The sequence below is a fragment of the Heptranchias perlo genome, unplaced genomic scaffold (assembly GCF_035084215.1).
Source record: "Heptranchias perlo isolate sHepPer1 unplaced genomic scaffold, sHepPer1.hap1 HAP1_SCAFFOLD_439, whole genome shotgun sequence".
NCBI classification, from domain to species: Eukaryota; Metazoa; Chordata; class Chondrichthyes; order Hexanchiformes; family Hexanchidae; genus Heptranchias; species Heptranchias perlo.
Genome location: NW_027139452.1, coordinates 68,304 through 82,201, shown reverse-complemented (window position 1 = coordinate 82,201; position 13,898 = coordinate 68,304). Strand labels below are relative to the sequence as shown.

General features: G+C 41.2%; 1 non-coding gene across 1 annotated transcript; it reads right to left on the bottom strand.

The window, feature by feature from the left end:
• Positions 1 to 713: 713 nt before the first annotated feature.
• trnay-gua (transfer RNA tyrosine (anticodon GUA)) lies at positions 714 to 807 on the bottom strand. The gene is made up of 2 exons: positions 771 to 807; positions 714 to 749 (listed from the first exon to the last, which is right to left on the bottom strand). It is a non-coding gene; the product is annotated as a tRNA-Tyr (tRNA).
• Positions 808 to 13,898: the final 13,091 nt, after the last annotated feature.

The window sequence follows — 13,898 nt, the reverse complement described above, 5'->3', positions numbered from 1 at the left end:
TCTGTACCCAAACACACAGTGAAGTTTAGGAAGTCCATGGGCGATGGACTCACTGACAACACTCTTGTTTCTGTATAATTGCCCCAAGACAAACGGTGAGTGGAGAATATAATCAACGATCCCGCTACTTCTCACAGGCCAAGTGAGCGCTCCACCAGTTGAGCTAATTCCTCGTTTGCTGTTTGTAAATCGCCCCTCACAGTTCCTGCCTCACACTCGCCTTCAAGCTGCTCCAAGACCAGCAGAGAAATCTTGCCTTGGGTTGCCGCTCCCTGAATATATTAAATACTTTGCTCCAATCGGCGGTATCGAGCATCAGCAAGTGAGGAACAGCAGAACGGGAAGCCACAGTAATCATGAGTGATGCTGAGAAGAGCCCGAGCCTTCGGAAGGAAGACGAGGTCACCGGAAAGCAACAGCCGCCCGAGCTCGAGGAGCAGCGAGAGCCCTGACTGACTGACTGATCGAAGACCATTTTGCCTGAAATTGAGGGCGATTTGAAGTGTTGCTGCTCAAAGGCACTCCCTGCTGGTGAGCAGAGGGAAATGCTCGAGTGAAACAGCCGTGCTCGGGCAGACACAGAAAGCTTTTCGGTTTTGGAAAGGAGAAGAGGTGTCCTGTGCCTGAGTGACAACATGTTAATCTGTGAGCTGCCTGTGAAGTTCAGAGAGTGACCTTGAGGTAATTGCTGCTTATTCCAAAATCACACTCACTCCTTCGAGCCGGAATTGAACCAGCGACCTAAGGATGACTTTATTTTGTTTTATTCACTACAGTCCTCCGCTCTACCAGCTGAGCTATCGAAGGGAAGTGATAAACAGTGCTGTCTTTGGTGATTGTTCACCGTGCGCCTGTTGACACGTTCAGACTCGTGGAGTCCGGTGCTGATCGAAGACTTCTTTTGCCTGAAAGCGAGAGCTGAGTGTTTTGAAGTGTTGCTGCTCAAAAGCGCTCCCTGCTGGTGAGCAGAGGCAGAGCAGCCTTGTTTGGGCAGACACAGAAAGTTTTCAGGTTTGAGAAAGGAAAAGAGACGTCCTGTGCCTTCATGGCAACATGTTAATCTGTGAGGTGCCTGTAAAGTTAAGAGAGCGACCTTGAACTAATTGCTGCTTATTGCAAAATCACGCGTTCTCCTTCGAGCAGGAATTGAACAAATGACGGAAGGATGACTTTGTCTTATTTTCCACGACAGTCTTGTTGCTCGACCAGCTGAGGTATCGAAGGGAAGCGGCAAAAATGTTTCACTTTGGTGATTGTTCACCGTGCACCTTTGACACACCCGGACTCGTGGATTCCAGTGCTCATGACTGAGGCTGACTCGGTACCTGCTCATACCGCAGTGCTGTGGGAGTGGGAGCTGCTCCGTGTTCTCCACAGCCTGGGCCAGTGACACAATGAATAATGGGACTGATTATTGATCTGGAGATTGTGGGTTCAAGTTTACGGAGGGTGTAAAGTGGAAGGCCGGGCCTGGAGAGCATTGGAATAGTCGAGTCTGGAGGTAAACAAAGGCACGGATGAGGGTTTCAGCAGCAGAACTTCATTCTGGAAGTTGGGATTTGTTTCTGCTGATGTTAATAACCGCTACAACTGGGCTGAAATTCAATATTCTGGATCGATGTCAAATAAATCAACTTTGTTTCAAACAGAATGGGTCAATTACTTGATGAATTCAAGATAAGAGACTAATTGATGTCCTCATTACCGATTATTTTGCCTTTTCTCCTTTCTCACTGGAGATTATTTCAGTTCTCATACCTTCAATTACTCTCATGGCCAAGTCCCAGCTCCCCGGTCCTTCCCGAGTGCCTCTCCCAGCCTTGGGATCCAGGGAAGGTATCAGTAATGTACCCGGGATCACTAAACACAAAACCCAGTCTGTGAATCACTTTCAGCGACTGGACTTATCGTGTGTCCCACAGCATCTCTCTCACCTTCGATGTGTGAATAGAGCATCAGGCCTGGGAATCTTGTCTTCAATTTAAATACACTCAGCAAATGTATTTAACAAAATACAAACAAGTAAACACATCACGGCTCAATAATCCAGCACTAAATTCAAAGGAGTAAGTCTGTTATCAAACTCCTTGAGTGGACAGAATAAAGAAAAATCCCAACTCTGAGATCCCCTCGAATCCTTTGCAAATACCTTATAAATCTTGACAATAATCAACAAGTCTAATTGAATGTTGACCTTTATCTTGAGTGGGGTTGGAATACAGAAGTGATGCTTCAGTTGTCATGAACCTTGGTCAGACCCCACCTGGAGAACTGGGCACCGAACCGAGGGAGAGATAAATCGGCCTTAGAAAAGGTACAGTGCAGATTCACCAGAATGATGCCGGGGTTAAAAGGGTTAAATTATGAGGAGAGGTGGCATAAACTTGGTTTTTATAACACTGAGTTTGGAACATTGAGATGTGACCTCATCGAGGTGTTTAAAATAATAAAGGGATTCAATAAGTTAGATACAGAGAAATGATTTCTTCTGGAGGGGGAATCCAGAACAAGAGAGCACAAGAAATCGGAGCAGGAGTGGGCCATACGGCCCCTCGAGCCTGCTCTGCCATTCAGTAAGAACTTGGCTGATCTTCTACCTTAACTCCACTTTCCTGCCCGATTCCTTGATTCACTTGGTGTCCAAAAATCTCTCGATCTCATTCTTGAATATATTCAATGACTGAGCATCCACAGCCCTCTGGGGTAGAGAATTCCAAAGATTCACCACCCTCTGAGTGAAGAAATTTTTCCTCATCTCAGTCCTAAATGGCCGATCACTTATCCTGAGACTGTGCCCCCTCGTTCTAGACTCTCCAGCCAGGGGAAACTTCCTCTCAGCATCAACCCTGTCAAGCCCTCTAAGAATTTTAGACGTTTCAATGAGATCACCTCTCATTCTTCTAAAATCCAGAGAATATCGGGCCATTCTACTCAATCTCCCCTCATACAACAACCCTCTCATCCCAGGAATCAATCTAGTGAACCTTCGTTGCACCCCTTCGAAGGCAAGTATATCCTTCCTCAGGTAAGGAGACCAAAACTGTACACAGTGCTCCAGGTGTGGTCTCACCAAGGCCCAATATAATTGCAGCAAGACTTCCTCACTCTTATTCTCCAACACACTTGCAATAAAGGCCAACATAATATTTGCTTTCCAAATTGTTTGCTGCACCTGCATATTAACTTTCTGTGATCCATGTACAAGGACACCCAAATCCCTCTGAACACCAACATTTCTTAGACTCTCACTTTTCAAAAAAATATTCTGCTTTTCTATTCTTCCGACCAAAGTGAATAATTTCCACATTTCCCCACATTATACTCCATCTGCCACCTTCTTGATAATCTTAAAATTAGAGCTCGGTCATTTACGAGCAAAATAAGGTGGCAATTTTTCAAACAAAGGTTAGTGGAAATTACAAACTCACTTCTCCGAAAGGCTGTGGATGCTCGGGCTCGATTGAAATTTTCAATATTGAGATTGATAGATTTGTGTTGTGTGAGGGGTGAAAGGGACGTGGAGCAAAGAAGAGCAAATGGAGTTGTGGTACAGATTAGTCCTGATCCAATTGAATGGCGGAGTGGACTTCAGGGGCTAAATGGTTAATTCCAGTTCCTGAAACAAGAAACTGACATCAATCACCTCCAGTCTGATATAAAAAAAACACAGTCACTGACACCAATCTCCTCCTGTTTGATATAAACCAACCCCACAGTCACTGACACCAATCACCTCCACACTGATATAAACCAATCCCACAGTCACTGACACCAATCACCTCCACTCTGATATAAACCAATCCCACAGTCACTGACACCAATCTCCTCCTGTCTGATATAAACCAACCCCACAGTCACTGACACAAATCGCACTGAATGGTGGAACAGGCTCGAGGGGCTGAATGGCCGACTCCTGTTCCTAATGTTCCGATGTCACACTGAAGTTGCGAACATTCCTCTTCACAGTTCTTAATGCTCCCAATCTTGGTGTTGTCAGGAAATGTTGATCTTATGCCCTTGTACCCAAGCCCAGGTCATTGCTCTGTATTGAGAAGAGCAATGGTCCCAACACTGCCCCTGGAGGACACCACTGTTTACATCCCCACAGTCTGAAAAACATCCATTAACCAATACTCTGCCCTTTATCAAACTTCCCATCCACACTGACCCATTCCCTGTAACACAGTGAGCTTTAATCTGATCAACAAGCCTCCTGTCCGGCATCTTATCAAACACTTTTTAACAATCCATCTTCACAACATCCATTGCATTTTATCCCTACACTGTGATATTTCCAACAATAATCCCTGCTGTCTGTCCTGAATTAATCCATTTTATCCCTACACTGTGTTATTCCCTCCAATATTCCCTGCTGTCTGTCCTGAATTAATCCATTTTATCCCTACACTGTGTTATTTCCTCCAATAATCCCTGCTGTCTGTCCTGAATTAATCCATTTTATCCCTACACTGTGTTATTCCCTCCAATATTCCCTGCTGTCTGTCCTGAATTAATCCATTTTATCCCTACACTGTTATTTCCTCCAATAATCCCTGCTGTCTGTCCTGAATTAATCCATTTTATCCCTACACTGTTATTTCCTCCAATAATCCCTGCTGTCTGTCCTGAATTAATCCATTTTATCCCTACACTGTGTTATTTCCTCCAATAATCCCTGCTGTCTGTCCTGAATTAATCCATTTTATCCCTACACTGTTATTTCCTCCAATAATCCCTGCTGTCTGTCCTGAATTAATCCATTTTATCCCTACACTGTGTTATTTCCTCCAATATTCCCTGCTGTCCGTCCTGAATTAATCCATTTTATCCCTACACTGTGTTATTTCCTCCAATAATCCCTGCTGTCTGTCCTGAATTAATCCATTTTATCCCTACACTGTGTTATTTCCTCCAATATTCCCTGCTGTCTGTCCTGAATTAATCCATTTTATCCCTACACTGTGTTATTTCCTCCAATAATCCCTGCTGTCTGTCCTGAATTAATCCATTTTATCCCTACACTGTGTTATTCCCTCCAATAATCCCTGCTGTCTGTCCTGAATTAATCCATTTTATCCCTACACTGTGTTATTCCCTCCAATATTCCCTGCTGTCTGTCCTGAATTAATCCATTTTATCCCTACACTGTGTTATTTCCTCCAATAATCCCTGCTGTCTGTCCTGAATTAATCCATTTTATCCCTACACTGTGTTATTCCCTCCAATAATCCCTGCTGTCTGTCCTGAATTAATCCATTTTATCCCTACACTGTGTTATTTCCTCCAATAATCCCTGCTGTCTGTCCTGAATTAATCCATTTTATCCCTACACTGTGTTATTTCCTCCAATAATCCCTGCTGTCTGTCCTGAATTAATCCATTTTATCCCTACACTGTGTTATTTCCTCCAATAATCCCTGCTGTCTGTCCTGAATTAATCCATTTTATCCCTACACTGTGTTATTTCCTCCAATATTCCCTGCTGTCTGTCCTGAATTAATCCATTTTATCCCTACACTGTGTTATTTCCTCCAATAATCCCTGCTGTCTGTCCTGAATTAATCCATTTTATCCCTACACTGTTATTTCCTCCAATAATCCCTGCTGTCTGTCCTGAATTAATCCATTTTATCCCTACACTGTGTTATTTCCTCCAATAATCCCTGCTGTCTGTCCTGAATTAATCCATTTTATCCCTACACTGTGTTATTTCCTCCAATAATCCCTGCTGTCTGGCCTGAATTAATCCATTTTATCCCTACACTGTGTTATTTCCTCCAATAATCCCTGCTGTCTGTCCTGAATTAATCCATTTTATCCCTACACTGTGTTATTTCCTCCAATATTCCCCGCTGTCTGTCCTGAATTAATCCATTCTATCCCTACACTGTGTTATTTCCTCCAATAATCCCCGCTGTCTGTCCTGAATTAATCCATTTTATCCCTACACTGTGTTATTTCCTCCAATAATCCCTGCTGTCTGTCCTGAATTAATCCATTTTATCCTTACACTGTGTTATTTCCTCCAATAATCCCTGCTGTCTGTCCTGAATTAATCCATTTTATCCCTACACTGTGTTATTCCCTCCAATAATCCCTGCTGTCTGTCCTGAATTAATCCATTTTATCCTTACACTGTGTTATTTCCTCCAATAATCCCTGCTGTCTGTCCTGAATTAATCCATTTTATCCCTACACTGTGTTATTCCCTCCAATAATCCCTGCTGTCTGTCCTGAATTAATCCATTTTATCCCTACACTGTGTTATTTCCTCCAATAATCCCCGCTGTCTGTCCTGAATTAATCCATTTTATCCCTACACTGTGATATTCCCTCCAATAATCCCTGCTGTCTGTCCTGAATTAATCCATTTTATCCCTACACTGTGTTATTCCCTCCAATAATCCCTGCTGTCTGTCCTGAATTAATCCATTTTATCCCTACACTGTGTTATTCCCTCCAATAATCCCTGCTGTCTGTCCTGAATTAATCCATTTTATCCCTGCACTGTGTTATTTCCTCCAATAATCCCTGCTGTCTGTCCTGAATTAATCCATTTTATCCTTACACTGTGTTATTTCCTCCAATAATCCCTGCTGTCTGTCCTGAATTAATCCATTTTATCCCTACACTGTGTTATTCCCTCCAATAATCCCTGCTGTCTGTCCTGAATTAATCCATTTTATCCCTACACTGTGTTATTCCCTCCAATAATCCCTGCTGTCTGTCCTGAATTAATCCATTTTATCCCTACACTGTGTTATTTCCACCAATAATCCCTGCTGTCTGTCCTGAATTAATCCATTTTATCCCTACACTGTGTTATTTCCTCCAATATTCCCTGCTGTCTGTCCTGAATTAATCCATTTTATCCCGACACTGTGTTATTTCCTCCAATAATCCCTGCTGTCTGTCCTGAATTAATCCATTTTATCCCTACACTGTGTTATTTCCTCCAATAATCCCTGCTGTCTGTCCTGAATTAATCCATTTTATTCCTACACTGGGTTATGTCCTCCAATAATCCCTGCTGTCTGTCCTGAATTAATCCATTTTATCCCTACACTGTGTTATTTCCTCCAATATTCCCTGCTGTCTGTCCTGAATTAATCCATTTTATCCCTACACTGTGTTATTTCCTCCAATATTCCCTGCTGTCTGTCCTGAATTAATCCATTTTATCCCTACACTGTGTTATTTCCTCCAATATTCCCTGCTGTCTGTCCTGAATTAATCCATTTTATCCCTACACTGTGTTATTTCCTCCAATATTCCCTGCTGTCTGTCCTGAATTAATCCATTTTATCCCTACACTGTGTTATTTCCTCCAATAATCCCTGCTGTCTGTCCTGAATTAATCCATTTTATCCCTACACTGTGTTATTTCCTCCAATAATCCCTGCTGTCTGTCCTGAATTAATCAATTTTATCCCTACACTGGGTTATTTCCTCCAATAATCCCTGCTGTCTGTCCCGAATTAATCCATTTTATCCCTACACTGTGTTATTTCCTCCAATATTCCCTGCTGTCTGTCCTGAATTAATCCATTTTATCCCTACACTGTGTTATTTCCTCCAATAATCCCTGCTGTCTGTCCTGAATTAATCCATTTTATCCCTACACTGTGTTATTTCCTCCAATATTCCCTGCTGTCTGTCCTGAATTAATCCATTTGATCCCTACACTGTGTTATTTCCTCCAATATTCCCTGCTGTCTGTCCTGAATTAATCCATTTTATACCTACACTGTGTTATTTCCTCCAATATTCCCTGCTGTCTGTCCTGAATTAATCCATTTTATCCCTACACTGTGTTATTTCCTCCAATAATCCCTGCTGTCTGTCCTGAATTAATCCATTTTATCCCGACACTGTGTTATTTCCTCCAATAATCCCTGCTGTCTGTCCTGAATTAATCCATTTTATCCCTACACTGTGTTATTTCCTCCAATAATCCCCCCTGTCTGTCCTGAATTAATCCATTTTATCCCTACACTGTGTTATTTCCTCCAATATTCCCTGCTGTCTGTCCTGAATTAATCCATTTTATCCCTACACTGTGTTATTTCCTCCAATATTCCCTGCTGTCTGTCCTGAATTAATCCATTTTATCCCTACACTGTGTTATTTCCTCCAATATTCCCTGCTGTCTGTCCTGAATTAATCCATTTTATCACTACACTGTGTTATTTCCTCCAATAATCCCCCCTGTCTGTCATGAATTAATCCATTTTATCCCTACACTGTGTTATTTCCTCCAATATTCCCTGCTGTCTGTCCTGAATTAATCCATTTTATCCCTACACTGTGTTATTTCCTCCAATAATCCCCGCTGTCTGTCCTGAATTAATCCATTTTATCCCTACACTGTTTTATTTCCTCCAATAATCCCTGCTGTCTGTCCTGAATTAATCCATTTTATCCCTACACTGTGTTATTTCCTCCAATATTCCCTGCTGTCCGTCCTGAATTAATCCATTTTATCCCGACACTGTGTTATTTCCTCCAATAATCCCTGCTGTCTGTCCTGAATTAATCCATTTTATCCCTACACTGTGTTATTCCCTCCAATAATCCCTGCTGTCTGTCCTGAATTAATCCATTTTATCCCTACACTGTGTTATTCCCTCCAATAATCCCTGCTGTCTGTCCTGAATTAATCCATTTTATCCCTACACTGTGTTATTTCCTCCAATAATCCCTGCTGTCTGTCCTGAATTAATCCATTTTATCCCTACACTGTGTTATTCCCTCCAATAATCCCTGCTGTCTGTCCTGAATTAATCCATTTTATCCCTACACTGTGTTATTTCCTCCAATAATCCCTGCTGTCTGTCCTGAATTAATCCATTTTATCCCTACACTGTGTTATTTCCTCCAATAATCCCTGCTGTCTGTCCTGAATTAATCAATTTTATCCCTACACTGTGTTATTTCCTCCAATAATCCCTGCTGTCTGTCCTGAATTAATCCATTTTATCCCTACACTGTGTTATTTCCTCCAATAATCCCTGCTGTCTGTCCTGAATTAATCCATTTTATCCCTACACTGTGTTATTTCCTCCAATATTCCCTGCTGTCTGTCCTGAATTAATCCATTTTATCCCTACACTGTGTTATTTCCTCCAATAATCCCTGCTGTCTGTCCTGAATTAATCCATTTTATCCCTACACTGTTATTTCCTCCAATAATCCCTGCTGTCTGTCCTGAATTAATCCATTTTATCCCTACACTGTGTTATTTCCTCCAATAATCCCTGCTGTCTGTCCTGAATTAATCCATTTTATCCCTACACTGTGTTATTTCCTCCAATAATCCCTGCTGTCTGGCCTGAATTAATCCATTTTATCACTGCACTGTTATTTCCTCCAATAATCCCTGCTGTCTGTCCTGAATTAATCCATTTTATCCCTACACTGTGTTATTTCCTCCAATAATCCCTGCTGTCTGTCCTGAATTAATCAATTTTATCCCTACACTGTGTTATTTCCTCCAATAATCCCTGCTGTCTGTCCTGAATTAATCCATTTTATCCCTACACTGTGTTATTTCCTCCAATATTCCCCGCTGTCTGTCCTGAATTAATCCATTCTATCCCTACACTGTGTTATTTCCTCCAATAATCCCCGCTGTCTGTCCTGAATTAATCCATTTTATCCCTACACTGTGTTATTTCCTCCAATAATCCCTGCTGTCTGTCCTGAATTAATCCATTTTATCCTTACACTGTGTTATTTCCTCCAATAATCCCTGCTGTCTGTCCTGAATTAATCCATTTTATCCCTACACTGTGTTATTCCCTCCAATAATCCCTGCTGTCTGTCCTGAATTAATCCATTTTATCCCTACACTGTGTTATTCCCTCCAATAATCCCTGCTGTCTGTCCTGAATTAATCCATTTTATCCCTACACTGTGTTATTCCCTCCAATAATCCCTGCTGTCTGTCCTGAATTAATCCATTTTATCCCTACACTGTGTTATTTCCACCAATAATCCCTGCTGTCTGTCCTGAATTAATCCATTTTATCCCGACACTGTGTTATTTCCTCCAATAATCCCTGCTGTCTGTCCTGAATTAATCCATTTTATCCCTACACTGTGTTATTTCCTCCAATAATCCCTGCTGTCTGTCCTGAATTAATCCATTTTATCCCTACACTGGGTTATGTCCTCCAATAATCCCTGCTGTCTGTCCTGAATTAATCCATTTTATCCCTACACTGAGTTATTTCCTCCAATATTCCCTGCTGTCTGTCCTGAATTAATCCATTTTATCCCTACACTGTGTTATTTCCTCCAATAATCCCTGCTGTCTGTCCTGAATTAATCCATTTTATCCCTACACTGTGTTATTTCCTCCAATAATCCCTGCTGTCTGTCCTGAATTAATCCATTTTATCCCTACACTGGGTTATTTCCTCCAATAATCCCTGCTGTCTGTCCCGAATTAATCCATTTTATCCCTACACTGTGTTATTTCCTCCAATATTCCCTGCTGTCTGTCCTGAATTAATCCATTTTATCCCTACACTGTGTTATTTCCTCCAATAATCCCTGCTGTCTGTCCTGAATTAATCCATTTTATCCCTACACTGTGTTATTTCCTCCAATAATCCCTGCTGTCTGTCCTGAATTAATCCATTTTATCCCTACACTGTGTTATTTCCTCCAATATTCCCTGCTGTCTGTCCTGAATTAATCCATTTGATCCCTACACTGTGTTATTTCCTCCAATATTCCCTGCTGTCTGTCCTGAATTAATCCATTTTATACCTACACTGTGTTATTTCCTCCAATATTCCCTGCTGTCTGTCCTGAATTAATCCATTTTATCCCGACACTGTGTTATTTCCTCCAATAATCCCTGCTGTCTGTCCTGAATTACTCCATTTTATCCCTACACTGTGTTATTTCCTCCAATAATCCCCCCTGTCTGTCCTGAATTAATCCATTTTATCCCTACACTGTGTTATTTCCTCCAATATTCCCTGCTGTCTGTCCTGAATTAATCCATTTTATCCCTACACTGTGTTATTTCCTCCAATATTCCCTGCTGTCTGTCCTGAATTAATCCATTTTATCCCTACACTGTGTTATTTCCTCCAATATTCCCTGCTGTCTGTCCTGAATTAATCCATTTTATCACTACACTGTGTTATTTCCTCCAATAATCCCCCCTGTCTGTCCTGAATTAATCCATTTTATCCCTACACTGTGTTATTTCCTCCAATATTCCCTGCTGTCTGTCCTGAATTAATCCATTTTATCCCTACACTGTGTTATTTCCTCCAATAATCCCTGCTGTCTGTCCTGAATTAATCCATTTTATCCCTACACTGTGTTATTTCCTCCAATATTCCCTGCTGTCTGTCCTGAATTAATCCATTTTATCCCTACACTGTGTTATTCCCTCCAATATTCCCTGCTGTCTGTCCTGAATTAATCCATTTTATCCCTACACTGTGTTATTCCCTCCAATAATCCCTGCTGTCTGTCCTGAATTAATCCATTTTATCCCTACACTGTGTTATTTCCTCCAATAATCCCTGCTGTCTGTCCTGAATTAATCCATTTTATCCCTACACTGTGTTATTTCCTCCAATATTCCCTGCTGTCTGTCCTGAATTAATCCATTTTATCCCTACACTGTGTTATTTCCTCCAATATTCCCTGCTGTCTGTCCTGAATTAATCCATTTTATCCCTACACTGTGTTATTTCCTCCAATAATCCCTGCTGTCTGTCCTGAATTAATCCATTTTATCCCTACACTGTGTTATTTCCTCCAATATTCCCTGCTGTCTGTCCTGAATTAATCCATTTTATACCTACACTGTGTTATTTCCTCCAATATTCCCTGCTGTCTGTCCTGAATTAATCCATTTTATCCCTACACTGTGTTATTTCCTCCAATATTCCCTGCTGTCTGTCCTGAATTAATCAATTTTATCCCTACACTGTGTTATTTCCTCCAATATTCCCTGCTGTCTGTCCTGAATTAATCCATTTTATCCCTACACTGTGTTATTTCCTCCAATATTCCCTGCTGTCTGTCCTGAATTAATCCATTTTATCCCTACACTGTGTTATTTCCTCCAATAATCCCTGCTGTCTGTCCTGAATTAATCCATTTTATCCCTGCACTGTGTTATTCCCTCCAATATTCCCTGCTGTCTGCCCTGAATTAATCCATTTTATCCCTACACTGTGTTATTCCCTCCAATAATCCCTGCTGTCTGTCCTGAATTAATCCATTTTATCCCTACACTGTGTTATTCCCTCCAAAATTCCCTGCTGTCTGCCCTGAATTAATCCATTTTATCCCTACACTGTGTTATTCCCTCCAATAATCCCTGCTGTCTGTCCTGAATTAATCCATTTTATACCTACACTGTGTTATTTCCTCCAATATTCCCTGCTGTCTGTCCTGAATTAATCCATTTTATCCCTACACTGTGTTATTTCCTCCAATAATCCCTGCTGTCTGTCCTGAATTAATCCATTTTATCCCTACACTGTGTTATTTCCTCCAATATTCCCTGCTGTCTGTCCTGAATTAATCCATTTTATCCCTACACTGTGTTATTTCCTCCAATAATCCCTGCTGCCTGTCCTGAATTAATCCATTTTATCCCAACACTGTGTTATTCCCTCCAATAATCCCTGCTGTCTGTCCTGAATTAATCAATTTTATCCCTACACTGTGTTATTTCCTCCAATAATCCCTGCTGTCTGTCCTGAATTAATCCATTTTATCCCTACACTGTGTTATTCCCTCCAATAATCCCTGCTGTCTGTCCTGAATTAATCCATTTTATCCCTACACTGTGTTATTTCCACCAATAATCCCTGCTGTCTGTCCTGAATTAATCCATTTTATCCCTACACTGTGTTATTTCCTCCAATAATCCCTGCTGTCTGTCCTGAATTAATCCATTTTATCCCTACTCTGTGTTATTTCCTCCAATAATCCCTGCTGTCTGTCCTGAATTAATCCATTTTATCCCTACACTGGGTTATGTCCTCCAATAATCCCTGCTGTCTGTCCTGAATTAATCCATTTTATCCCTGCACTGTGTTATTTCCTCCAATATTCCCTGCTGTCTGTCCTGAATTCATCCATTTTATCCCTACACTGGGTTATGTCCTCCAATAATCCCTGCTGTCTGTCCTGAATTAATCCATTTTATCCCTACACTGTGTTATTCCCTCCAATATTCCCTGCTGTCTGTCCTGAATTAATCCATTTTATCCCTACACTGTGTTATTTCCTCCAATAATCCCTGCTGTCTGTCCTGAATTAATCCATTTTATCCCTACACTGTGTTATTTCCTCCAATATTCCCTGCTGTCTGTCCTGAATTAATCCATTTGATCCCTACACTGTGTTATTTCCTCCAATAATCCCTGCTGTCTGTCCTGAATTAATCCATTTTATCCCTACACTGTGTTATTTCCTCCAATATTCCCTGCCGTCTGTCCTGAATTAATCCATTTTATCCCTACACTGTGTTATTTCCTCCAATATTCCCTGCTGTCTGTCCTGAATTAATCCATTTTATCCCTACACTGTGTTATTTCCTCCAATATTCCCTGCTGTCTGTCCTGAATTAATCCATTTTATCCCTACACTGTGTTATTTCCTCCAATATTCCCTGCTGTCTGTCCTGAATTAATCCATTTTATCCCTACACTGTGTTATTTCCTCCAATAATCCCCCCTGTCTGTCCTGAATTAATCCATTTTATCCCTACACTGTGTTATTTCCTCCAATATTCCCTGCTGTCTGTCCTGAATTAATCCATTTTATCCCTACACTGTGTTATTCCCTCCAATAATCCCCCCTGTCTGTCCTGAATTAATCCATTTTATCCCTACACTGTGTTATTTCCTCCA